This window comes from Cricetulus griseus, chromosome 9, assembly GCF_003668045.3.
Source record: "Cricetulus griseus strain 17A/GY chromosome 9, alternate assembly CriGri-PICRH-1.0, whole genome shotgun sequence".
Lineage (NCBI taxonomy): Eukaryota > Metazoa > Chordata > Mammalia > Rodentia > Cricetidae > Cricetulus > Cricetulus griseus.
In genome coordinates this window covers 15165660-15192130 of record NC_048602.1, presented here as the reverse complement: position 1 = coordinate 15192130, position 26471 = coordinate 15165660, and the positions used below count along the sequence as shown (strand labels likewise).

The 26471-nt window shown below is 38.9% G+C and overlaps 1 protein-coding gene and 2 pseudogenes across 1 annotated transcript in view; 1 reads left to right on the top strand and 2 right to left on the bottom strand.

Moving 5' to 3' along the window:
• The window catches only part of LOC118239324 (zinc finger protein 2 homolog), a 198993-nt gene that overhangs the window by 37646 nt on the left and 134876 nt on the right, over positions 1–26471 (top strand). The gene's annotated exons all lie outside the window — the stretch shown is intronic.
• LOC100753888 lies at positions 11365–12093 on the bottom strand (annotated as a pseudogene).
• Positions 23977–24620, bottom strand: LOC100753585 (annotated as a pseudogene).

Here is a 26471-nt window from a genome sequence, read left to right as displayed (position 1 = left end):
GAAAACTGGTGAGTAGGACATGAGGGACAAGAAGGTTGAGATGTCGAAGAACGGAGAGCGAAAGATAAGAGTTGGAAACATTATATGTTCAAATATAATATGTTTGAACATTATATGTTCAAAGAGAAATCAGTCACTAGGGAAAGGTCTGGAGATCTGCAAAGATGACACCAACTAACAATCTAAGCAACAGAGGAGAGGCTACCTTAAATACCCTCCCGTGCTAATGAAATTGATCACTAATTTATATGTCATCCTATAGCCTTCATACAGCAGCTGGTGGTAGTAGAAGCAGATACTCACAGCTAAACACTGAACTGAACTGGAATCCAGTTTAATTTAAATAAAATTTAATTAAAAATACTAATCTAGAGTCAAAAATGTGAACCAAGAAAAAGAAAATTAAAAACACTTTGTTCTTTTCGACCACATACTTTTGTTTTGTTTTTCCATTTTTTTTACATACTAACTCCAGTCACCCCTCTTGTCCATTCTCCCCCACACTTACCAGGCCTTATTTACACCCCAACCACCTTTGCACACCTCAAATTTTGTAAGGACTTCTTTGGTAATCTACAAAGTCTGATTTACCAAGTTGAATCAGGAGCAAGACCATTCCCATGCTTTCAAGGATGAGAACCGTATCCCACCATAGGAAATGGACTCCAAACACCCATTCAATTTATCTGGATAGGTGCTGTTCCTGGTGACAGTACCAGCTCCCTCACATCAACAGATCAAGCAACATAACTGTCACCCATATTCATAAGGCTTAATTTGCTCCTATCCAGTTTCCTCAGCTATCAGATTATGGTACATGATTTCACAGTAATACAGGTCACTTGTGTGGTTTTCCCCACCATTCTCTTGACATGGCTTGTTTACTTTGTTTATATAAATTCTTCCCCTCTCTTCAGCTGAACAACTGTAGCTCAACCCAGTATGTTGCTGTCACTACATGTGTTTCCATCAGTTACTAGTGTACATTCTATGATGAAAATTATGGTAGTCACTAATTTAATTTAAGTGGAAGGCCCACTCAAGGAACATCTCCACTATTGGTTGGAGTCATATCTTGGGTCTTGCTTGTGGATTCATGAAAAATTCTCTAGCACCAGGTTTCTCCCTTAACCATAGTTTTTCCATCTATCAAGAGATCTCTTTCATTTTTTTCCCACTTTACCCATCCACAGATTATAGTATCCACTTCTTACCTATCAAACATCCAAACATCATTTTTTCCCAAAAGAAAATACATGACCCTTTATGCCAACAGAGATGAACCCACTTCAACCTATGTTTATTCCCTGTTGTACTTGAGACTCCTGCTGTTTTCTTCCTGCCTCTATCTTATTCCAGTGGCAAAGTTTCACTCCATTGAAGAACATTGTTTTGACCTCTCTGGGCAGCATTCAATAACAAAGAGCTCCTTGGTCAGGTGGAAATTTAACAAATTTTTATGAAAAGTACATTTAAAACAAGGGAGAAGGAAGCAAGGAATGAAAGGGAAAGAGAAAAAATAAGTGAAAGATTAAATTTTAAGGTGGTAAGATATCAATGATTTTCTTTGGAATCTTGTGGAAATTGGTATAGTTTCATAGAAAGGAATGGATATATTCCAGTGTACCTCTAACAGTAAACACCCTACGGTTCCTGTTAAAAATCTTGTCAATCCCAATTCTAATCACACCAATATTGTAAATTCATGCTTCCAAAGTAAGTCTCAAGTTTATAATTATCTATTTCTAAACATGAAAATAATTCTCACCTTTAGGCTGTGTGATGTCATTATAGCGGGTGCTGAGTAGAAATGCTGAGTCTGTCCTGTGTTGAGATGAAACTCTGGGCCCTGACTTACAGCAATATTATCCCCATGTCCCCTTTCCTATCACAAAAGTCATTTTTGACTCAACTCTATATCCATGGCATCATGTACATAAAGGTATCAGGAAATTTTTAATTATTTTCCAGCAATTATATGTCATTCTGAAACATCTCCAAATCAAAGGAGCAAAGGCAATGAAGTAATTTTGCACAAATACTATGAAAACATCTCTGTGACCACAAAATATCTCAAGGATTGATGCATATGACACAAAGGGACAATATTAAGATATGAATATATGAAGTTGATGAATATAGGGCAAGTCAACAGCCATTTCTAATGTCTAAACACACACATCACACACACAAACACACACACACACACACACACACACACACACACACACACACACCTTAGATGACTTTTGCAATCATTTTTTAGTGTTAATCATCACATTCTCCAAGTCCTCTTCCCCACCTTCATACATTAAGCCAATTTATTCAATGGAAAGCAGTTTTCAGACATGTTTAAAACATATCATGAACATAAATATTTGTGGGTTTACACACATAAACACACTTGTTAATTCTGTCTTAGTATGCTTATGTCAGTTGTGGGATATAAGAATTACATACTCATGGTTAAGTATGAATTTTGAGGTTGAGTATCCTCTGAAAATTTGATCATTCAAAACATGGTATTATTTTATTAAATGATTGATTTTTTAGTTAAAAAGCATATGCTTGGGTAACTAGTTGACAATATTAACTTTTGATGGCATGCCTTTTTATGCATGACGCCATGGATGTTTCAAAGAGTTTCCACTAAGGGCAGAAGACGCACTGTGAAGTGGGTGTTAGGCTGGTGTAGAGCCTTAATTAAAATGGCCAAAGGAAACAGAGAACTAAGCAGAGGCATTCATCTCTCTCCTTCCTGACTGTGATCTCAACATTAACATATTCCTTATGCTGTATCACCACAAATCCATCTTCCCTCAATGCTACTGCCTTACCATGACAGAATGTGCCTTCAGACTCTGGTGTGGGTTTCATTTTCCAGCACCCGCCTCAAGCAAATCACCACTACCTATTACTCAAGCCCTACAGTCTCTGACACCCTCCTCCGATTTCCACAATCACCTGTTCATACTGCACATACACACAGAACTACATAGTACCCATTCATGCAAGGAGAGCATGTTGAATCTCTTAGAACTAGGGATACATGCTGTTTTGAGTCACCCAAGGAATGCTAGAATCCCATCTCTGGCCTTCTGCAAGACCAGAAAATGGCCATCCATGCAAGCATTTTTCTTTCCCCCTAAGTAAAGGAAATGCTTTCTTTTCATTGAAAAACAGAAAAGCCATATGTATGAAAACAGAATAAGAATTCATGGGATGTAAAGACCAATTCCAAGCCTACTCTCCTGTAAAAATCCACAGTGCTATTTCACAGAGCCAGCCCCGGTCTGGCACTGAACCTTGTCCATCTATTCCAATGTCCCCTGCTGACAGGAGAGCATGGAAGATTTTATCTCTGACAAAAACAGTGAAAGGTATTGCTTCATGGTTGAAATGCACCTACAATCCTCTTTCATTTTCCTTTTAAAATGCTGGGCTGATGTCCTAATGCAGTCCTCAGAATCACAGCACAAAAGAATCAGCATAATTGTAGTGTTTAGCCTGCAACACTGGCGCATACTTGATAAATCCAAATAGTTCTGAATAATCCTATCATTCTGAAAAGTAATAGACATTTCTTCCATTGACATTCACTAGCATAATCAAAGTAATAAAAATTGTGAGTTTTCCCACCTCCTTTGTCTGGACAAGACATGGATTCACCAATATCTAAGCAAGCAGAAAATCTCTGACAGCCATGCATGCTGTTTCTGGGTTGTAGTTCATTGCAGATATATTCAGGTTAGCACAGTGGGATATTTCTTTGGGCTGCTAAATAACAATAATGACATAAATGTTTATTATTAGTTATGAAAGCTCTTTCTTACATGTTTTCTTATCTTCAAACCAGGATTTCTTTGTCAAGAAATGTCAATGTCAAGCATTGTTACACTTCCATCTTCTCTTTAATCTAGTTTCTGAAACAATTTGTGTAGGAGTAAGTTGACCTATGATCTCTTAAGAAGTCAGGGAATCATCTGTGGCAATATTGTGTGTTGATCCTTTGTATTAACTATATATCATTCTGTTTTTAATTAATAATAGCACAACCACAAAGAGCTTAAACATATCTTTGAGTCACAAGACATATCTGAGGCATATTTGAATCTTAGGATTGTCAGCAAAATGTCTTCCAAGCTCTGAGAATCTTTTAAGAAACATCCAACAGAAAGTGACATAAGGCACACTCCTGTCCCTACAAATCCTCAATCTGAAATGCAATGATCTCCTGTCTCCTCCTTCCTTATGTTCTCTCTGCCCAACCATATAACTCCTGTCTTCACATCTCTAGTACTGGGGTTAAACATATGTGACTCCCAAGTACTGGGATGAAAGGGGTGAGACCAAACTGCCTGTCTCTCTTTCTCTTTTTACTGGATCAATCTCATGGAGCCCAGGTATGCCTTGAACACACAGAAAGCTGCCTGCCTGTCCTTCCAAAGTGCTGGGATGAAAGGTGTGTGCCACCACTCCCTGGAGTCTATGACTAATTAGTTTGTCTAGCCCCTCATTTGGATATTCAGGCAAGCATTATTTGTTGAATTACAAACAAAATATCACTACATCAGCACAATTGTTGCAAGGACCTGTTTGAAAATCCTCTGCTATTAATATTCACTCATGATCATAGTGAATCTCTGGGTGACAGGAGAGAATAACACATGAAAACTGTGCTATGTGGGATTTTTCATTTTTTCAGCTAATACTGAAATTCTTACATTCCAGAATTAGTAAAGCAATATATTCCTTAATTTGCAACAGAACTTGAGGAAAGTGGCATTAATTATTCCAAGTCTGTGCCTCCAAAAAAAATGTTGCAGGTTTTATTTGGTCTCCTGAAATTACATTTTGGTTTGATATTCTTTCCGTGTGTTGGTTGATCATTTTTTACTGGTTTATTCAGTAAATTTAGGGGCAACGGATTAAACAATTCAAAACCCATACAGAGCTTTTTTGTTTCCACCATCACAAACTATTAGTAAGAACCATCCCTCTCCTCCAGTTCCCTATGTTCCCTTTGGTCCTAGAACTAATTAGAACAGAATCAAAACAAGTCTAAAGCATATATACCTCTGCAGATCAAAGCCAATTGAAACTTTCTCAGCATTTGTGAGGAAGATAAGTCTTCTTCTGTGGTGACATCAATTCCCTCACCTGACAGAGTCATGGTTATTTCCTATAACATCATCTTGACCACAAGGATGATGAATTCTCAGACTACCAATGTGATAGTCTCACTGCATTAGGAACTGCTTTCTATATAGAGACATGCTGTCTGTTCCCTCTGACCACTGAGGTCCTAGGCAGCATTTCCCATCTCAAAGAAACCTACTTTAAAGGCTTGATTTCATCCTTGCAGCCAACATAAATGAGGGAGTCTGCTATAAGCATGTGAGTGCAGCACTGAACTGTTCTTTTCTAATTCATCAGATTCCAGATCAGACAAAACACCTACAAAAGTAATGATAACAAATGATGCCTGAGTATAATAAGGTTTAAAGGAACCTATACATGAAATGACTTTTCAGCCCTGCACAGTACTTCTTGCAATTATGTCTATGGTTATATCTGTAGGTTTATACCAGGAAGAGAGATGGTGGACCTTTATGATTAAAACCTTCATGACAGTGCACATGGGTATGCTTCTACCTTTCCTTTCAAGAAATCACAGCCTCTAATCAGGGACATGCTATAGTGCATCACAATCAAAGGGAGCTAAAGAGGGTGTTCTTACAGAATATCTTTTATCTCTCTTCTTGACTGTATAAACTCCACTTTTAACTCTGGCTTCCAGAAGAAGTTAATGATTTTCTTTTTCCTACTGCACACATCAATGCACAGGGAAAATTAAGAACTATGTGCCCTTAGGACAGGGAAATAAGAGGAAAAAGGGTCTTCTAATTAAATATTTATGTGTAGAAAATTTACATATCAGTAGTTACCCAAAGCAAGTAATTTTAGTGGGTTTCAATCTGTGTACAAAATTTCCATTATCATGGTTGGACCTGACTGTTCACAGCACTGCTCTTTGCATATCTAATTGTTAGATATTATTATCTCTTCTCAGTACTTCCTTCTACAGATGTACAGGCACACCACATATTTTTGTTTTGTGTAATATGAAATATAATATGATGTGTAATTTTGTATGTGTAATTGAATTTCCAATATGTGCAGACAACTACACTATGTTAGTGATCATTTTCTGGTTGTGAGTCACTCTGATATTCATTCTTCTTATTTTATTGAATTCAATTTTTATGTAAAATAGTCAGTCACTGTTGTGAAAGGAAATCATAACACACTTAAGTGAAAAATGAAGATAGTCATCTATTCACCATGACCTGTGACATATAGCTCATTCTAAACTGGTTAATGTTTTCTGATATCCAGAGAGTTAGGAATTCCAATGGTACAATGAACAAGGTAAACACTTGTCAGTGGAATGAGGCAGAGAGCAAGAGGCCCCCAGGAGGTGTCTGAAGCACATGGAAGACACAGGCTTTATCTAACTCATCTCTAAGAGTAAAGTAAGGATGTATTAGTTTTTGAGTACAAGATGTATGAGAGAAAAAATACAAAGATTATTCTCAGTGGGGGTTATTAAAATTTTTACCTAATATGAAGTTTTTTCCTGCCTATTTTCATTGATTTTCTATTTTTTGGTGTTGGTTTTTTTTTCAAATGTGTGCCTTTTAGCCTAGTCTGCTCACAAATACATTAGGTTAATAAGAATGATCTTGCACTCAAATTCTACCATTTCAAACTACTCAGTGGTGGGAGCCTATAGCTGTCTGTAATCCTTGATGGTTTTCCAGTCTGTTTTGTATTTTTGTTGTTGTTACTGTTCTGTTTTTCAAGATTTTGTCTCGCAGTCTGCACTGGAACTCCTATGGAGACCATCTAGACCTCAATCACACAAACACTTGTCCTAGGCATTAAAGTCTTGGGATAAAATGCTTGTGCCACATTAAGTGATCATCACCAAACATGCTAATTATTAGGATCAATTGTGACCACTGAAATTAATATGTTGAGTTTTCTTCCCTAAATTTGGTTGTCTTTTCACAAAATATATGTATTCTCAACACACAAAATCAGTGACTAAAATTTCTGAAGTCTAGTCTTCCAAAACCAAACCCTAAGAATTTTGACTATTGAAATTCCAAGATGCTGATTTTCTGGGAGAATAAAAATTCCTCATTCTTGTGAAGAACTGAAAATTGTGCAAATGGATTAGTCAAAAGTTCCAATTCAGTAATAATGCATGATTTATTTGCAATGATATTTATTCTCATTGTTTATGGTATGTATTTTAATAAATCAAAGCAATGTTTATCTTAAGTATATTCATATGAAAACATAGATTTCATGAGAATAGTAAACATACCAATGAGGGTCACTATTTATTGCCTTCCTGGAAATTTCAGGGGACATATTCAACATAACTATTAGAATTCTTGGAGGAAGTCAGCAGCCATTAATCCCTCCACACACCTTTAATCTTCGCACACACATTTAATCACTACACATACCTTTAATCCCCCTGCTCATACTTTTCATCCTAGCACTAAATAAACATATACTTTTGGATCTCTGTGATTTTGAGCCAAACTTAGATTACAGAGTGAGTTCCAGTAGCTTAGTATACAGATGTACGAAGCCTCTTAAAATTACCCTAAGCAGAAAAAACAAAAAAACAAAAAAAAATGATGCTTGAAGAAGTTAGATATCCCTGTAAATTGAATATTGAGGAATAAAAGCCATAGAGTCAGACTGCTGGGTCATTAACTTGGTGAGATTGAGTGAAGACTGGGCTGTCAGAAAGCATTTTTAAAAACAAAAGCAAACTTAAAGCTAATCTGCAATAAAAATGTTAACAAAGGAAAAGGAAGAGAGAAAATAAATCACCTTGTTCCTTTTGGCCACACAGTTTTAATTCCTATCCAAATTGTATTATTTGCATTATTTTTATCAGACATCATGTTTCCCCAAAGAAAATACATGCCACTTTTTCTGCCACAAGAGATGATCTCCTGTCAGCCTCTGATTATTTTTGTACTTCAGTCACCATGGGGTTGCCTCCTTCCCTCTGTCTCATTACAGGGCCATTTGATCTCTTCATGCAGCCATAAATCACAAATAGCTCCATGGTTTGTGGTGGAAATGTCCTTTTTATCAAAATTACATTGAAAACATGTAAGAAGGAAGGAAGAAATTAATGGAAAATTAAAAGAAATGAGAATATGTTCCATTTTAAGGTGGGACAGTGTGTTACACTCCTTTAATTGCAGCATTTGGGATTAAAGCAGAGATAGGCAGATCTCAGTGAGTTCTAGGGTAGCTTTCTCTACACAGTGAGTTCTAAGACAACCTAGACAGTTATACAGGGAATTCTTATCTGAAAAAAAGAACAAAAACAAAGTTCCATTTTAAGGTGGGAAGGTATCAAGGATTACCTTTGAGTGACTCTGGATAAATTAGATTTTTTCCCAAAAGATTATTTTTTATTAGTTCAAATTATAAACAATCCTGCTTTACACGTCAATCTCTTCTCCTTCCTCTTCCCCTTCACTCCATCACCCACTAGCCACACTCCTCATTCCTCCTCTGCGCCCCAGGGAGGGTAAGTCCCTCTCTGGGGGTTCCTCAAAGTCTGTCATATCATCCTGGGCAGGGCCTTGGCCCTCCCCATGTGTCCAGGCTGAGAGAGCATCCCTCCATTTGGGATAGGCTACCAAATTCCATTCTTATGCCATGGGTAAATACTGATCCACTACCAGGGGCCACATAGAGTGCCAAGGCCTCCGCATTGATTTCCACATTCAGGTGTCTGCATCAGTCACTTGCTGGCCTCCCAGAAATCAGTCGGATGTCCATGTGATCCCCCTTGTTCAGGTCAGCTGCTTCTGTGGGTTTCCAAAGCCTGGTCCTGTCCTATTTCATATTCACTCCTCCCAATCTGCAAATGGTCCAATAGTTCAGTTCAGTGTTTAGCTGTGGGTGGCTGCCTCTGCCTCCATCAGTTAGAGGATGAGGGCTCTATCATGGCATATATGGCAGTGATCAGTCTCATTATAGGGGAAGGGCATTTAGGGTAGCCTCTCCACCATTGCCTAGATTTTTAGTTAGTGTCCTCAGGTAGATCTCTGGAAATCTCCCAAGTGCCAGATCACTCCTAGAACTTATAAGGCTTTCCTCTATTATGGCATCTCTCATCCTGCTCTCCTCTATTCCCCCCCCGACTCAATCTTTCTGCTCCACCCTTTCCTCCTCTCCCTGCCTCTTCCCCCCTCTCATGTTCCCAGATCCTTCTCCCCTATCCTCATCCTTCAAACTAGCTCATGGGTGCCCACCCCTAATCCTTCTCCGAGGTCCATGCATTCTTCTCATAGAGTCCTTCTTGTTTCCTAATTCCTTTGGTGATGAAGTTTGCAGTTGGCATATTCTTTGCTCTATGTCTAAAATTCATATGAGTGAGTAAATACAATGTTTGTCTTTTTGTGACTGGGTTACCTCACTTGGGATGGTTTCATTTACTTCCATCCATTTACCTGGGAATTTCAAGATTCCATTGCTTTTTTTTCTGCATTCTGTAAATTCACCACATTTTCTCTATTCATTCTTCAGCTGAGAGGCATCAAGGTTGCTTCCAGTTTATGGCTTTTACAAACAATGCTGCTATGAACATATTTGAGCATATGTCCTTTTGTTTCAATGTGAACACTTTTTTTTTACATTCTTTGGGCTGTTATTATGTCTTACTGTGTCCTTTGCCTTACTGAAACTTCTCAGTTTCAGGATGTCCAATTCATTGATTTTAGATCGCAATGTCTCTGCTGCTGGTATTATACACAGGAAGCAGTCTCTTATACCATTAGTTCAAGGGAATCTCTCACTTTTTTTTTAATTTGAGAGAGCAATTTGTTATAATGACCAAAAATACAAGATTCCACTGAAACTGAACAGCTGACAAAATATGGTTGAACTTAAACCTTCAGGAGGGTCAAATAAAGCCAGTTATGTGGACCAGACAAATATTGGTTCAGACACACACAGGTAACTGCATTTCAGCACGAGCAGCATATGACCCCTTCCCACCAGTTAGTTTATATACAGTCTCCCATCCTTGTTTCTTCTGCCACATGGGCCACACCAAATGGCTTTTTCTCTACTGGATGAGCACAAGCCTCATGGACATGACACAAAACCAAAAGGAAAGTTTAACAAAGTCTTATTTTAGGGTTGGAATTGTACGTATCTAACTCAGCATGTCAGCAACCACTTATATAATATCAATGTAGGCAGCACCAACTTTGACCAAATCAAACTCACTACCATGTATAAGCCATTCCTGGACCAGTAGCAATACTAGCATGTTATGATAAATCTTACCTCCAAAAGCCACCTGAGCACCACTGCCACGTGTGAGCTTTTGGCCAGCCGCCAGCCCAAATTAGGCCCAAATGAATACACAGAAACTTGTATTAGGTAGAATGCTGCTTGGCCAAAAAGTAGGATTCTCACCTGTTAGCTCAGTCTGAATTTTCTTTAAATCTATATACTTTATGAGACTTATCTTATAGGATGCCTTATTGGCGTCCCTCCTTGCTGGTGGATCACATTTTGCTGCTGCAGCAGGAGCAGAACGGACAAGAGGGGCCCTTCCTGTTTCTCTTTTGTTTAAGTATGAGTCTTCTTGCTATGTCACTTCCTGCCTGGATCAGCACTTCTCTACTACATTTCCCAGAATCCTCTTTGACTGTCTAACTTCCTGTCTCACTGGCCAAACAGTATTTTTTTTAAAAGTCAATAAGATGAACACACACAGTATGTTCCCCATCACCAGCATTTCCATTTTACAACCTTCACCATCAACAGACCAGACACACCTTTAGTTTCAGTTATTAACAAGAAGTCTTTAAAGAAGATGCAGAACCTTATCCCAGTACCACACATTATTGACAACACAGGCTTCTTCTGGGGATCTTTCTTGGGATCATAAAGATGAACAAAGGAAATATTAATATGTCAGAGTATATGACAGGTGAGGCAGAGGCTAGAAAAATGTTCACTCACAAGGCCAATGCATTGCTGTTCAAACAGAATTCTGGGTGACTGGATAAACAATGAAACAAACTCAAGCAAATTAAATGAAAATAGGGTTTCTTTTAACACAGTATCAAAAAGTAGACAGAACAGACTAAATGTGCCAACTGGTGGCAGGTAAGTCCACAGCCTATTATGTTAAGTCCTTCCAGCATCAATTAGGTTTCTTCTCCTGTTTTCTCAAGATTATTTTTTCTTTTAATAGATATGGTGACTTTTACAAGAGTCTAACAGGTTGGTAGGCAGGCTTCAATCATTGGTTTCAAGATCTGTCTGTGCCATGTAGGCATCCAACTCAGCATCCAGGTGTCCTTTAGTTTTCGACATTTAGGCATCCAATTGGTTGTCCAGCTGTTCCTTGGTCAGTACAGGGTGAGTGAGGGCACTGCTCCTTCTGCCACGACTTCGGCCTCTGCCTCCAAAGCCCCCTCTTCCCGGACTTATCATAGCCGGACATCTACCACCGATTCCGCCATGACCCATAGCTCCATGCCCTAGGCCCCCTCTCCCAGGATCTCCCTGACCTCGAACACCACCCTTCTTAAGCCCATTCCCGTAGCTAAGGCTCTTCTACCTTGGAGCAGGTTTTGACTTTGGAGCAACTTCCTACCCCTAAGCGGGGTCCTGGTGACAGTGCCCCATGTAGCCTCTTTGGATTATGGGTAGGCCTTTTCCTCCAATCTCTCCGCTGGCCAGTGTACTTATGGGTTGGTCTAAACGTGCCTGGATGTTACTCTTACCGAGGTGTTGCTTTTAGCTCTGCTTAAGTTTTATTACTGCCTGGACAGAGGGCCTATTCTCCATCTGCAGGGTAAATCTTCTGTTTCTAGCACTGTCTAGCTGCTGCTGCTGCTGCATGGAAGCCCGAATATTCACTGGCATCGGCTGTTTGTTCTTCAGCATATTAGTGAAGTGATCATTTAGAGACATCTTGGTGGTGCATTTTACCACAACATTCGGCGCTGATTGTGTAGCCATCTTGAAATCCTGATAATCGAAGGAGACAGACACCAGGCCTTCTCCCGGGGCTGCCACCACTGATGCTGCTAACCTGAGCTAACAGGGGCCTCTGGGGCTAACTAGCTGGGCAGTTAGGTTAGATGCTCAAAGAGTATGCTGCAAAGCTCACTTGTTGTTGGTTTCTTTTCTGGCCGGGCCTATCCTCCTGATCCTCAGGCCTTCCTTTTCCTGCCTTTCTTCTGTGCCGTGAATTCCTTCTTGGTGTTCTTATGATATTATGGAAACCTAATACAGTCAAACAACCAGAGTTCTATCATTTCCATACACAAAATATTTCATCATAGTCCTACACAATATGCTCTAGACACAAGAAATATGCTAATGTCAGGGCAACAATACATGATTCATCAGGGTGAAAAATCCAGGATTGAGGAATGGAAGGCCTGAAATAAGAAACACCATGGTGTGAAGTATGTCAAGAGTATCTGTTCTCCCCTTGTAAATTGTGAAATTTTTGTTTCTGGACTTCATTTTATTTTGGTTTTTCGAGACAGGGTTTCTCTGTGTAGCTTTGGAGCCTATCCTGGCACTCGCTCTGGAGATCAGGCTGCCTTCAAACTCAGAGAGATCTGCCTGATCCTGCCTCCCGAGTTCTGGAATTAAAGTCATGACCCACCAACACCCGGCCTGCATCTCAAATTTTAAGATTTCCCCTTGTCTCCCATTCCAAAGGGCCACAGTGCACTTTCATAAGAAAATCATTAAAAGTGAATGTCCGATGTCCAGGAATTGGTGGCACATACCTTGAATCCCAGCACTCCAGAGGCAGAGCCAGGTTGAGCTCTGTGAGATACAAGACAGACTGACCTACAGAGCAAGTTCCGGGATAGGCTCTAAACAAATACATAGAAATTGGATCTCAAAATATCAAAAAAAAGTAAAATGGAGTGACCACCAAGCTTAGATTCTTAGGATAGCAAAGACATGTGCATATAGGAAGACAGCACATTCCTATCATTCAGGTTTTTAAAGGTTATATCCTTTATCAGAATGTGGAGCTGTGTGTCAGGACTTTCATCTGAGCTCTCAGAAGGCAGAGGTATGTTTATCTCTAGACAGACTGGTCTACTCTTCTACAGACCTAGTTCCAGGACAGCCAGAGCTCTTCCACAGAAAAACCCTGTTTCCAACATCCAAAATCAAACAAGTGAAAAATAAAATAACAAAAGAAAAAACAAAAAAGAATGGTTACCCAATGACCACACGATATCTTTGGGATCTCATAGTAATTTTGGGCAGCTTTTCCCACAACTCACAAACAATGACAAAAAAACACACTTATGAAGCCACCAAGAATGGGAATGTTACTATTCTCCAAACTTACCTCTTTCTAAGATGAATTTCAAGGTAATTCTAGGAAGCAATAAGAACGGATGAGTCTCCAAGTCTCTGCTATGCTCTGCTCCAATTGAGGTTCTCTGCAAGTTCACTTCCTTTTATACTGCCTGGCTTGAGAGTCAATCAATGATGCTAATGATTTGAGAATGAGATTAGACCACACCTACTGTACCTGGGAGTGGCAGTCAGGACTTGATTCCTATTAATCACTAAGTAGAGCAGGAGGGTCTCCAGGGCCAGACAACTTAATTGCCAGGGAAAAACAAGGTTGGCCTTGTGTATGTTAATAGATTGAGACAAACTAGGGGGAAAACAATAAACTAACATGCTAACTAGGGATGGAAAAGCCCCTTTCCCCTCTGCTTGAATTGCAGATGGAATCCTACCCCAGCCCCAACTCTGCATCTTTATGTAAATCTTGATGATACCATAGAAAGACAGCTTTTTTTTTTTCAAATATGTATCTTGTAGCCTAGTCTGTTCAAAATTTAATCAGTTGGATGACAATGATTTTGCACTCCAATTCTATCATTTCAAACTACTCAGTGTTGGCTCCCACAGCTGTCTGGAATCCTTTTAGTTTTTCTGTCTGTTTTGTATTTTTGTTGTTGTTGCCATTCGGTGTTTTAAGATTTTGTTTCGCTGTTTATCCCAGTCTGTACTGGAAATTCTATTGAGACCAGCTAGACCTCAAACACAGTAACACTTGCCCTAGGCATTGAAGATCTGGGATGAAATACTTGTGCCCTCTAAGTGACCTTCTCCCAACATCCTAATAATTAGGTTCAACTTGTGACACCTGATTTATGTGTTTACTTTTCTTCCCCAATTTCTGTTGTCTTCTATCAAAATATACTTAATCCCAACATACAAAGAACAGTGTCAACAATTTATGAAGTCTAGTCTTCCAAAACAACAACACTAATTATTTTGTCTGCTGAAATGTCAAGATGCTGTACTCCTGGGAGAATAAAAATTTCACATAGTAGGAAAGACCTGTAAATTGTGCAAATGGATTAGCCAAAATGTGTAAAAATGACAATGTAAATATTGCATGATTTATCTGCACTCGTATTCATTCCTGTTTTTATACTGTATATTTTAATAAATTAAATAAATGGAGGTATATATCTGAAAATGATTGTTTGCATGAGAATAATAAACATCAATGAGTGTCACTATTCACTGCTTTCCTGAGAATGTCAAGGGACACATTCAACCTAACAATTACAATTCTTAGAGAAAGTCAGTGGCCTTTAATCTCAGCACAAAACTTTATTCCCTGTTCAGATCTTTCTTCAGAATACTAAGTAAACTTATGTGGATGGGTCTTTGTGAGCTTGAGAACAGCCTAGACTACATAGGATTTCCTGTAGCTTATCCTACAGAAACAAAAAGTGTCTTAAACAACACTAAGCAAAAAAAAAAAAGAAAAACAAAACAGATACTTGAACTAGTGACATAGCCCTATAACCCCAAAATTGAGGAGTAGAAGCCATAAGATTAGAGTGCAGAGTCATTAACAATAATTTTCTGAGTTTGTTTACCTACTGGGTTGTCAGAAATCCTGTTTTATAAAAACAACAAAGTGAAAACCTGTTCTGAGATGGGCAGTGGTGGTGCACGCCTTTAATCCCTGCACTTGGGAGGCAGAGGCAGGTGTATCTCTGTGAGTTCTAGACCAGCATGTTCTACATGAGCTAGTTCGAAGACATCCTCCAAAGCCATAGAGAAACTCTGTCTTGAAAAACAAAAAAAAAAGGAAAAAACAAAAAACTAATATGGAATAGAAAATGTAAACAAGCAAGCTAGGACTGGGCCTGGTTCCAACTGCCTTCCATTGCCTTTCTGGGAACCAGCTGAATCCTGGTGACTTAGCACAGGCTATCCTAACCTAGCAGGTCCAGTCCAACCAGAGAAAGCTTGCATCCTAGTCTCCTTCTCTGCCCACAGGTCTAGGTGAGAGTGGACCTGTTTTGGGCCCTCCTCTGGTGTGCTGCTCACCAGGGACTGAGCACAAGGGATGCCATCCCAGCAGATCCCATCACAAGCCAGAGACTGCCAAAGCCCAGCAGATAGTTCAACCTCCATACAAGGGAAGAGGAGAGCCATCGGAATATTAGACCTACTTGCTACCACCCGAAGGCAACCTTGGTCTCTTAATCAAGAGGAGAAGAAAAGACACTGGAAGAATGAATGGGAAGAAGACAATATAAAACCACATTCAAAAACAGAAACACCTATGAGATAAACAAAGTCTAGGGACTCTGCAACAACAAGACCTGAGCATCCCAATGCAGATGAAGCAGAAGAGAATGACCGTAAAAACAACTTCCTGATAAAGACAGAGGGCCTCAAAGAGGATATGCAAGAGAACCTTAAAAATCAAAGAAAAAAACAACATATGAATGAAATCAACATATCTCTTGAAGAAAGCCATGAAAAAGCAATCAAACCAATGAAGGTAACAAATCATGATCTGGATGCTGAAATAGAGTTAATGAAGAAAACACAAACTGAGGTACAGTTGGGATTAGAAAAGCTGGGTAAACAATCAGGATATTCTTATATTGAACAATCTCTGCATCATTGGGATGAATCCTTGTTAATCATGTTTGCTGTTTTTTCTGATGTGTCTTTGGATGCAATTTGCCAGTGTTTTATTAACTATTTTTGCATCAAAATTCATGAGGGAGATTGACATGTAGTTCTGTTTCTTAGTTTGTCTTTGTGTGTCTTGGTTACCTAGGTAATTGTAGCCTTGTAAAAAGAGTTTGGCAATGATCCTTCTATTCACATTGTGTGAAACAATTTGCAGTGTATTGGTATAAGCTCTTCTTTGAAATTCTTGTAGAACTCTGAGCAGAAACCATCTGGTCATTGGCTTTTTTTTGGTTGGAAGACTTTGGATGACTGCTCTTATTTTGTTCGTGCTTATACAACAATTTAAATTGTTTATCTCTTCCTGATTTAATTTTGGTAATGGATATTTATCCCAAAAATCATCTTTATACTTTAAACTTTCCAATTTTGTGGAGTACAAACTTTCAAAGTATGACCAGATGATTCTCTGGATTTTCCCAGTTTCTTTTGTTCTGTCCACCTTTTCATTTCTGATTTTGTTAATTAGCATGTTCTCTCTCTGTCTTCCATCACTTGTATTTTGTTGTTTATGCTTGCATCTGTAGTTGCTGATCATTTACTCAGATTTTCTATTTCTAGCTTTTCCTCAATTTGCGTTTTCATTATTTTCTCTATATCAGTTTTCTTAAAATGTTTGAATTTTTCTTTCATCAGTTTGACTGTTTTTTTCTTGGGTTTTCTTTAAGAGTATTGTTGATTTTCTGCATTTTTTGGGTTGATTTTTCTCCCATTTCTTTATGGGATTTTCTCATATCTTCTTTCAGGGCCTCTATTATTTCTATGAGTTTCTTCTGTTTCATCTTTGTTGGGATGTTCAGGGATTGCTGGTATAGAATCCCTAGAATCTCGTTGTATCACATAAGTCTTTCTGTTGTTGGATGTGTTCTTATATTTTGTCTTCCCGTCTCTTCTTCTAGTGGGTTTAGGAGGCAACTCTTCCTATCCTGCTGTTTATGGGTTCTAGGCTCTATCCTTCCCACCCCCTCTCTCCCATTGTGTGGAGGGGAAGACCACAATGCTGGCCCATGAAGCTGGCTGCTTTGTACTGCCTCCAAGACCTTCTGGGGGATTCAGTGGCAGGAAGGATCTAGTGATAGAAGGTCACGGGATGCAAAGTGGGTAAGGTGTGCTAGAAGAGCCCATGGGAATTACCTATCTACCAGATGTTGGAGCAGCAGGACCAGAATTCATTTGATGGAATCTTAATACATATTTGATACTTCATGTCTCTGACAATTAACTTTTTTTTATAGAAAGAAGGACAAAGCCTTCCTTCAGCATTTCAGTTTGCTGAACTCCTTGGTTTTCCTGAGAAGCTATGTTTCAAAAGAGATCTGCAGTGATCTGCCCAGAAATTTTACATGTGTTTCCCTTCAAACTTCTTACGATTATAAGCACTTATGTAAGAAAAATATGGACAGAATAAAATGAGTTCATTTTTCAGTCCTGAAAAGCTATTTCTGAGATAGGCAAAATCTCTCCACATGTTGTCTTGACATATATTACATTTGGTTACATTCCACAGGATTTGGGTATGAGTTTTACCCATCATTATAGTTGGTTCCTTCTGATTCAACCTTTGAACAATGATTCTCTACCTTATTAAGGCTGCATCCAATTGATACAATTTTTCATGTTGTGCTGACACCCAAATATAAAATTATTTTTGATGAACCATCATAATTCTTATTTTGATAAATTTTAAATTATAACATTGTAATTACCTTATATACAAGATATCTTATCTATGACTATTGTGTCAGGTCAAGTACCCTCCCAGGCCAGCTGTGTTGACCACAACAGGTAGAGAACCATTGCATTAAATGTACGATTAAATAGGTGGCCAAAATGTACATCATAAACTAAACCTTTAATTATACTTTGTTCGTTTTGATAATTGTGTTGTCTTTAGAAAAGCACTCATGTAGACAAGACTGGCCTTAAACCAACTGGGTATCAGAAAATGAATGAAATTCTGAATCTGCTGTCCCAGGAGCAGTCATTGTAGTACTGGAAGATGCCCCCAGGGAATCTCACTGTTACCAGCTTTATTCTGCCCTCTCACACTCATATGCAGGTCTTGATCAATATTAGGATAGGACCTTATTTGGAAGCATTAGGAATATTGTGGTTCTAATACCGAATTCTGTAATCACATAAAGGCTAGAATCTCTAAAGTTTAAAAAGAGCAAAATATCCCCTCAGCCACAATCTAGGAATGTTTAATGTTCAAATCTGGAGAGCCTGAATCTACAAAATATAATCTCAATAGGAAAAAGAAAACTGGAGAACAGGCCATAGGAAAAGGGATAAGAAAGCCAGATTCTGGGGAAGGGATCACCCAAGTGTGCCAATAAAAAATCTTCAATTTAAAAATTGGGACTTCTGCTGATAGTCAATTTAGTTGGCTGGAAGTTAGTGGAATTCTTAACAGTATCTAGCCCTAGTAGATAAATGGACTTTGGGATCCCATTCCTCATGGATGTCCACTCTCTCAGATTATGCTATCCCCCAAATAATATCATACTCTTTGATGATCTTCCATGGAAGGCCTCACAATCCTGGGTTGTGGATGAGGGGTGGGACAGGGGTGTCAATGAAGAGCTTGTGAGTATGAAAGGGAGAGAGAAATAGGATTGATGTGTAAAATAATACAGTTTCTATATATAACATATACATTAGGAAAAATAAATTGAAGCCTCATCGTGTCTTGCTCTAATTCTTCACCACGCACCAGGTACAATGAGGAATATCATGATTCATCCACAAAAATTGTACAGGATACTTGAACACTGCTCAGTCTCCACAAGGAAATCACCAAGTCATATACAGATCCCGACAAATCACTCAGCCAAAAGAACACAATCCTGTTTCATAATATAGATATTATTCCCTTTTTATTTATTTATCATAGTTTCTGGAGTTTATCCATGAAAAATTTTTCCCATTGCCATCAACTTCTCATTTCCTGGGAACAGCATTTATATAGCTACCAAGATTCCCTAAATTTCTAGGCGTCCTTTGACTACTACTATAATGATTGTGATGGGAATATAATGGAACTGATGAGGTGGCTCTTCAGAATTACTTTTAGAAACTGCAGCGTTTATTTTCTAAGGCAGATTCCTGTCTACTCATCTGAAGCACATTAGTGAACTTTAAGCAGTAAGCACCTGTAGGATGGGACATGACTGAGAAGGCAATGCCCTTAAATACAAGCCTAAGACATGGGTTTGAAACCACAGCATGTTAGCAAAAGTCACTGGGAATAGCAAGTCAATGTAAGTAACACCTTCAAAGAATGAAGCTGGAGACTAGAGAATGTTTAGAATCTGTGGGTTCTGACAGATTGGTATATAAAGCCAATTTTTCAAGGTAAAACTCAAGAAGTGACAATTAAATTCCTGTGTTGCTTACTGGATATATGAATCTAAGGCAAAACCCAAAAATTCAGAAAATCACTCAGACAGATACAGGAAATGAAAAATATTACTAAAGAGGCCTTTTCTTTTTTGTTCAATATTTTGAATTTTATTTGAATTACAAACAAGATTTACATTTATTTGAATTACATGAGAATCCCATTTCCCTTCTCCCTCTCATCCTCCCCTAATACCCCCAACTAAAACCCTACCTATCACATATCCTTTCTTCTAATCTACACCTGACTTCACCTTTCTGCTCCCGCATGACCTCTGCATTGTACTTTTCTTCCCTTCTCATTCTCATACTCCCTCCTCCTAAAGAGGCCTCTTCATAGCATTTCCATTTATTTATTTCATATACACCAGACATAATATTTTTTGCATTAGAAACTTGCACATCTGCTTTACAGGCACATGACAATGGAATGTGACAACAGATGGAGAAATCCTGAAGAGACATGTCAAATATACAATGGCTGCTTGCTGTTAAGAGGCGACATGTTTCTTCATGTGCAGAAAGGACACTAAGCCTGTAGCCCACCCATCCCAGAAGGTAGACTGTTCATTCTGATTTATGGAAATTCCTCCTCTGCCCACGGTATGTGCATGACTGATGGACGCTTTGATTAAACAGGGAGCAGGTGTAAGGCTTCTATCCTGTGAGAAATATTTCATGAGCTAGCTGATTATTTTATGTCTGAAAGACCTTCCATATATATGACATGTGAAAGGCATATTTTGCTTGTGTATGAAAGAATGTACTTTCAGGTCTGAGGGATTACAGAAGCCATTTTGACACCAGATATAGAAAAATGACTTCTCATTCTGTGTCTTCTCTGGTGTGCTAAAAGCCTACAGGGATATTTTAAGGTTCTGGGTAATTCCTCACATTTGTATGTCATAGACTCTCTGTGGATTCTTTCTTGGTTCCCTCATATGTAGAGTTCACCTCAAGGATCAGGCAGTCTTCAGTCTGTTCTACCCTGGAGATATTTTCTGATTATACCTCCTCCAAAAGGTCACCCACAGAAGAAGAAGCCCTTTGAGACTCTTCATGGTACCTGTAGGTGACTTCATTTGATTTTCTGTAATCCGGATATATTGAATCAGAAATACCCCTTTACTGAGGCTCAGAAACATTGTCTTTTGGGATAATAAAAATGGAGTCTATATCATTTTCAGGACTCCTCCCACCACTATATATTTACTAAGACTTAAGGTTTTGTTGTAGCCAACTTCAATGTCTTCATGTCCTGTGGAAATAAAACAGTGTACGATACTGAGCCCAAGACAGGGTCCCCACCCAACACCACCCCACTTTGATAACTGATGCTCACCTGTTCTCAATAAAAGTTCTGGGGGATCTGGAAGTGTTCTTGCATTCTCTTGTGTTGATGATGTTGCTGACTGCTATTCTTTCAGAAGGTTGTTGACTTCTTCTAAGGATATATTCTGAAAAATGAGGGCATTCTGTCCCTGCATGTACACAGGAAACTGTAAGCAGAGTCAGAAGACAATTATCAGTGAATCTGCCCTGCAAACAATTGCATGGGATCACTCGACTATGGGTTAGCTTTTTGTCTACCTCTCATTTCTAATGCTCTTCCCTTGGTACTCAGAGTTTATGTTCCCTAAAGTAACTACTAAATATATATTTATAAGTTTTGCATCTCCGTTGCCAAGGAAAATGTAAAGTTATATTTCTATAATGTCTGTCTACAACATTATCTTCAACTGATTAGTATATTGAGAGAGGAAACATAATATTGGTCCAGACTGGAAAATAGGATCTTTCCACTTCAAATAAGGCCTTTCATTGTTCCAAGGATTTTTTCCTTATTGCACCCGAGATATGGCTGCTATCACAAAGTTGTTGTCTTAGTAAAAAGACACCAAGGCTTGATATGATTTGCACAATGCATTTAGAAATGTATACAAGCGATGTTTCAAAAATTTTACCACATTGCCATTTCTGTCAATGATTGAGAATTATGTAAACATACATACTGAAATAAAATCTGATTTAATTACATCTATATTAAATATTTCAGTTTTCAAAATTTGCATTGTAGCAGCCTTATTCATCAAGAACGTTCTTATTGGTGTATCTGTGTTGAATATGAATTTTAGAGTCTTATTTCAACATTAGAACTAATATTCTCAAATATTGTTGTTTTGGTGATATAGACAGTGTATCTTAGAATAGGTGCCTTTTAGCCTAGTCTGTTCACAAACTTACTAATTAATTGAGAAGGTCCTGGAACTACAATTCTATAACTTCCTTATTTCCAGTGCTAGGGTGTCAGAGATGCCTCCCTACATCAAGCATCCTTTTTCTTTGCCTGTTTTTGTTTGTTGTTTTGATGGTGTTGCTCTTCTGTTTTTAGATACACACACCCCCGTGCCAATGTAGCCCTGGAAGTTCTAGAACTGATAGATAGTCCATGTGGACCTAACAGTAACATAAACTGGACTCTGATTTCTTAATGTTGGGATTAAAGACATGTGCTATAAAGAGTGAATTTCTCCAAATGTTCTAATTTGTAGATTCAATTGTGTCCCCTGAAATTTATACATTGAGATTTTATCCATAACATTGAGGTCTTATGTTAAAATAATCTTAATCACAACAGAAAAGACAGAATCCAAATTCCATCACATGCAAGACACTTGAAGCTCAGTGACTAAAATTTCTGAAGTCTAAAGTCTTCCAAATCCACATCCAAAAAATTTGAATGATGAAGCCTCAAGCTGAAAAGCTGCCAAGAGAGAAAAAAAATGTCATATGAAAGGGAAAGAATTCCAAATGTATCAAATGGATTATCCAAAAAGCACAATGTTTTAATGTTGAGTAAAAAGAAAATTAATGAAATGGCCTGGCTTTGGTGTCTCATGCCTAGAGGCAGAGGCAGGCTTATATAAGTGATTGGAACTGTAGCTGGTCTGCAGAGGGATTTCCTGGACACCTGGGACTGTGACACAAAGACAGTATGTCTTGAAAAACAAAAACCAAAATAACAACCAAACAAAAGCCTGATTTCTCTGCACTGATACTCATTACATTTGATGATAATCTGGATTTTAATAAAATAAAGCAATGTTGGTCAGAAGAAATATTCCTATGAATATATTTGTTTTCATGAGTATAATAAACCTACTACTGGCCTGATGTGTTGGCTAAGGCCTTTAATGCCAGCACTTGGGTTGCAGAGGCACATGAATCTTAGTGAGTTACAGACCAGTCTGGTTTACAAGGAGAGTTCCAGTATAGGAAAAACTGTTAAACAGAAAAAAACCATGTCTGGAGAAACAAAACAAAACAAAATAAAATAAAATAAAAACAATGCAAATAAAACATACCTATATGTGTCCCAGTATTTACTTCTTTCTGAGAATTTCATGGGTTACAATGCAGGGTAGCCCCACAATGGTTCCAAAAAGCCAGTGAGTTTTAATCCCTTGCACACACCTTAAATTCCAACACTAAGTAAACACAGGCTGGTGGATCTCTGATTAGAGGCCAGCCTGAGCCACAGAGACACAAAGTCTCACAAAACAACACTAATTAGGAAAAGAAAGAAAATGAATGTTTGAAGTAGTATGGTAGCCTTACAACCCCAGAAGTAACAAGCAGAAGTACAGGATTTGAGTGTAAGGTCTTCCACAACTGGAAATTTTGGGAAAAGACTTGGCTGCAGTAAGACATGTTACAACAACAAAAACAAAGATAAAAACAAATAAACAAAGTGAAATAAAAGTAAAGAGGGACAAAGAAGAGAAAATCAAAAAACCCTTTCCTTTTGGCCACACAGCTTTAATTCCTACCCAGATCATGGTCTTCACATTATGTCTGTAAAACTCATGTTTTCACAAAAGAAAATACATGCTGCACTTTCTGCCAACAGAGATGGCCTGCTTCAGCCTCTGCCTTTTCTATTTTATACATCATACACCTCCTGGGTTCCACCTGTCCTCTGTCTCATTGTAGTGCCAATGGATCACAACATTGAAGAAAACTGATTTGACCTCTCTTAGCAGGTATCAATCATAAGTACCAATTTTGATCAAAAGTACATTGAATATGCAAGGAAGAAGGAAACAATGAACACACAGAAGACAGAAAGATTGAGGAAATAAAGAAAAGATAACATTTTACTGCTGTAAGGTATTAATGATTACATTTGGGATCTTGTGCAATTAATTAGATTTTCAAAAGAAGGAATAAATTCCATTCTCCCACTAGTCATAAAGACTCTGCAGTTCTTTCTAAAAGTATATTCAAGTCTCATTTCTAATCATAGAAATAAAGTCAAATCACCCTTTCCAGCTATGTCTCAGTTTTATAATTGTCCACATCATTTTTTTCTCTGATTTTACCTCTTCTTCAGCCAGTTAATCTCTCTAGCTCAAGCTTATGCTAGAAGGGATAACTCCTCTATAGAAGGTGATTTTTGAGGACAGGTCTGTCCTTCTTCTGGCACTGAGAACCACAGAATGGAGCCACCTGGCCAAGCCCATAGATGTGGAATTCCTTAATCTGCTTCTCACTCACTGTACAAGCAGGGTATTGACAATCATTGTAGGTACAGGAATTTTCTTCCTCTTTCAACACATCTCCATTTGGATATACTACAGGGTCACATCCAGGACAGGGAATTGTTCTTTATAGAATTTGGGGGAAGAACCTGGATAGCTAGAAAGTCAGTATAAATTATGTTCCGTTTGTTTGCTGGATGTCTATTCAGTGTTGGGTCACCAGCCCTATACTACCAATTGCAGGTTGTCCAGGCTACTACTGCCCACAGTCACTGCATTGAGATGTACCACAGGAAACCTGGGAGCACCCCCCCCGTGTGGTTCCCACAGCACCTTATAAAGAAGCCTGGCAGAACCCTTCCCAGTTTTTTTAATGAAGGCATATGCTAATATTTTAGCAACATTTCCATCAGCTTCTACTTCCATTCCACCTTCAGAGGAGTAGCTCTCCAACACTGGTATGTCTTGCTCATCTATCAGAGTGTATTTGGTCTTCCTGACCACCTGGCAAAACTGCATGAAGCCCCATTTGAAGTCGGACATGGCCATGCGGGCACTCTAGCTAGGTGGAGCCGCTCCCTAAAGAGGCAAAAGATTTAGGAAGGAATAAATGGATGACTCTAAAATGAGGCCAGCTACCTGGGAAAAGAAGAAAGCAGCCATGATTTTTGGAAAAAGTTTAGACCAACTGAGGCTCTTGGAAGGAACACTCTCATCCTGTTGAGGTGCCTGGCAGGCTGTGCAGTGTGCTCAAGATTTCCCTGTTTTGTGAGCTATCACCTGTGCTTGGGTGGACTTTGGTGATGCAGCTGTCTTTGATTAATTTTGACTCATTTAAGTAACCCCTCATCCATATCTCTGTATGTACCTCCAGTGAAACTCATCATTTCACAAATTGGACTTTAGTGACATCTGAGTTTCAGTCTGTTATGGGTTCTATATCTAGGGTGAGATGACATGTGTTGCATGTCCTCAGGACATCAAGGCTCATTTGTTTTATTGTTATTGTGAATAGGGTGGCAATAAACATAGTTGAACAACTTTCTATTTCCAATGTGAGTGTGTGTGTATAAAACGTGTTGAGAGAGCATGTGTGCCACAGCGTGTCTTTGGTGTTCAAGGGAAAACATTGAGTGTCCATGTTTGTCTTTTACTAGCATTGCTGCCTGACTAGCTTCTGAAAATTTTCTTGTCTCTATTTAATACCAGGGACACTGGGATTACAATCTTGGGGAGCCTTCACTTTCAAAAAAAATATGACCTTTAAAATTTAATGGGATTGGTAGCAGGGAAAGTACAGAATACTCTGACTGACATCTGAAAACTGTAGAATACAACTTTACATAAATAGATCCAAAACTGGAAAATGCTTTCTGTGAGTGAACGCGAGATATTATGAGGAAGAAGGGAATGGAAGTTAATTAATACGATGATCTTCGAAAAGGTATTCTTGGGTACAGGCTTATCTATTTGTTGGAATTTATATGTGGTGTCATTTTCACAAGGGGAATAGTGGCTCAGTTCTGTAGGAAGCCGGTTCCTGCATTATCCATTACTATAATAGGTGCTGGAAGACACCAAGTTGTAAATTACTTCACAGGCGCTGGGTAATCTCCATTCCTTTTATCTCTGCCTATCCCGTGGCTCATTTTTGCCTGAGGAGCTGAAGCCATTCATTAGGGTAACACGTCCCAGGCGGCTGGTCAGCCTTTATAAGGGATGGTTCTCTTAATGCAATGTCTCCGCTCAGTCTCCACTCTGGTAAGATGCATTAAAGCTTGTCTGCAGAAGGATCCGAGTGTCCCGTGTATGATTTCTTGCTGGCCGAGAAATACAGAGCACGCGCGGGACACAGTTCCACTGAAAAGATTAAGGGGGTGTTCTCGTAAAAGGGTGAATGAAATAGAACCAGATAGGAAATGTGACATTTGCCTGAAGATGACTCACACTGCTACACTGTGCAGTCTTCTTTATTCCTCTCGAGGTGGTCTCAGGGCATTTGATACTGTAGCCATCCTTGCCCAGGCGGCTAGAAGTGGGGGATATTTTTTCTTTTGTGAAGATCCTGGATGTGAGGGAGGAGCACTTAGGAGGTGCAGATATAAGAATACCATGAGATATAGCCCAACCTGAGCTATTAGTCCCAAGAAGAGATTGTATGTGGCCAAGGCCCACAGCAGCAGCAGCTGTCAACACTATGCTGTTGAAGCCCAACTGAGGAAATACTAGATGAATGTAGTGCCTCAACCCAGGCTCAAGTTTCCACCTCAGGTGCAGTCTGAGGCACAAAGGATTCGTGAAGGCCATGTCCGTCTCCTGAGGAGCTCAGCCTAAAACTTCTTCAAGACCTGTCACTCATAACCCTAATGATACACGGTTACCATACCAAGTCCC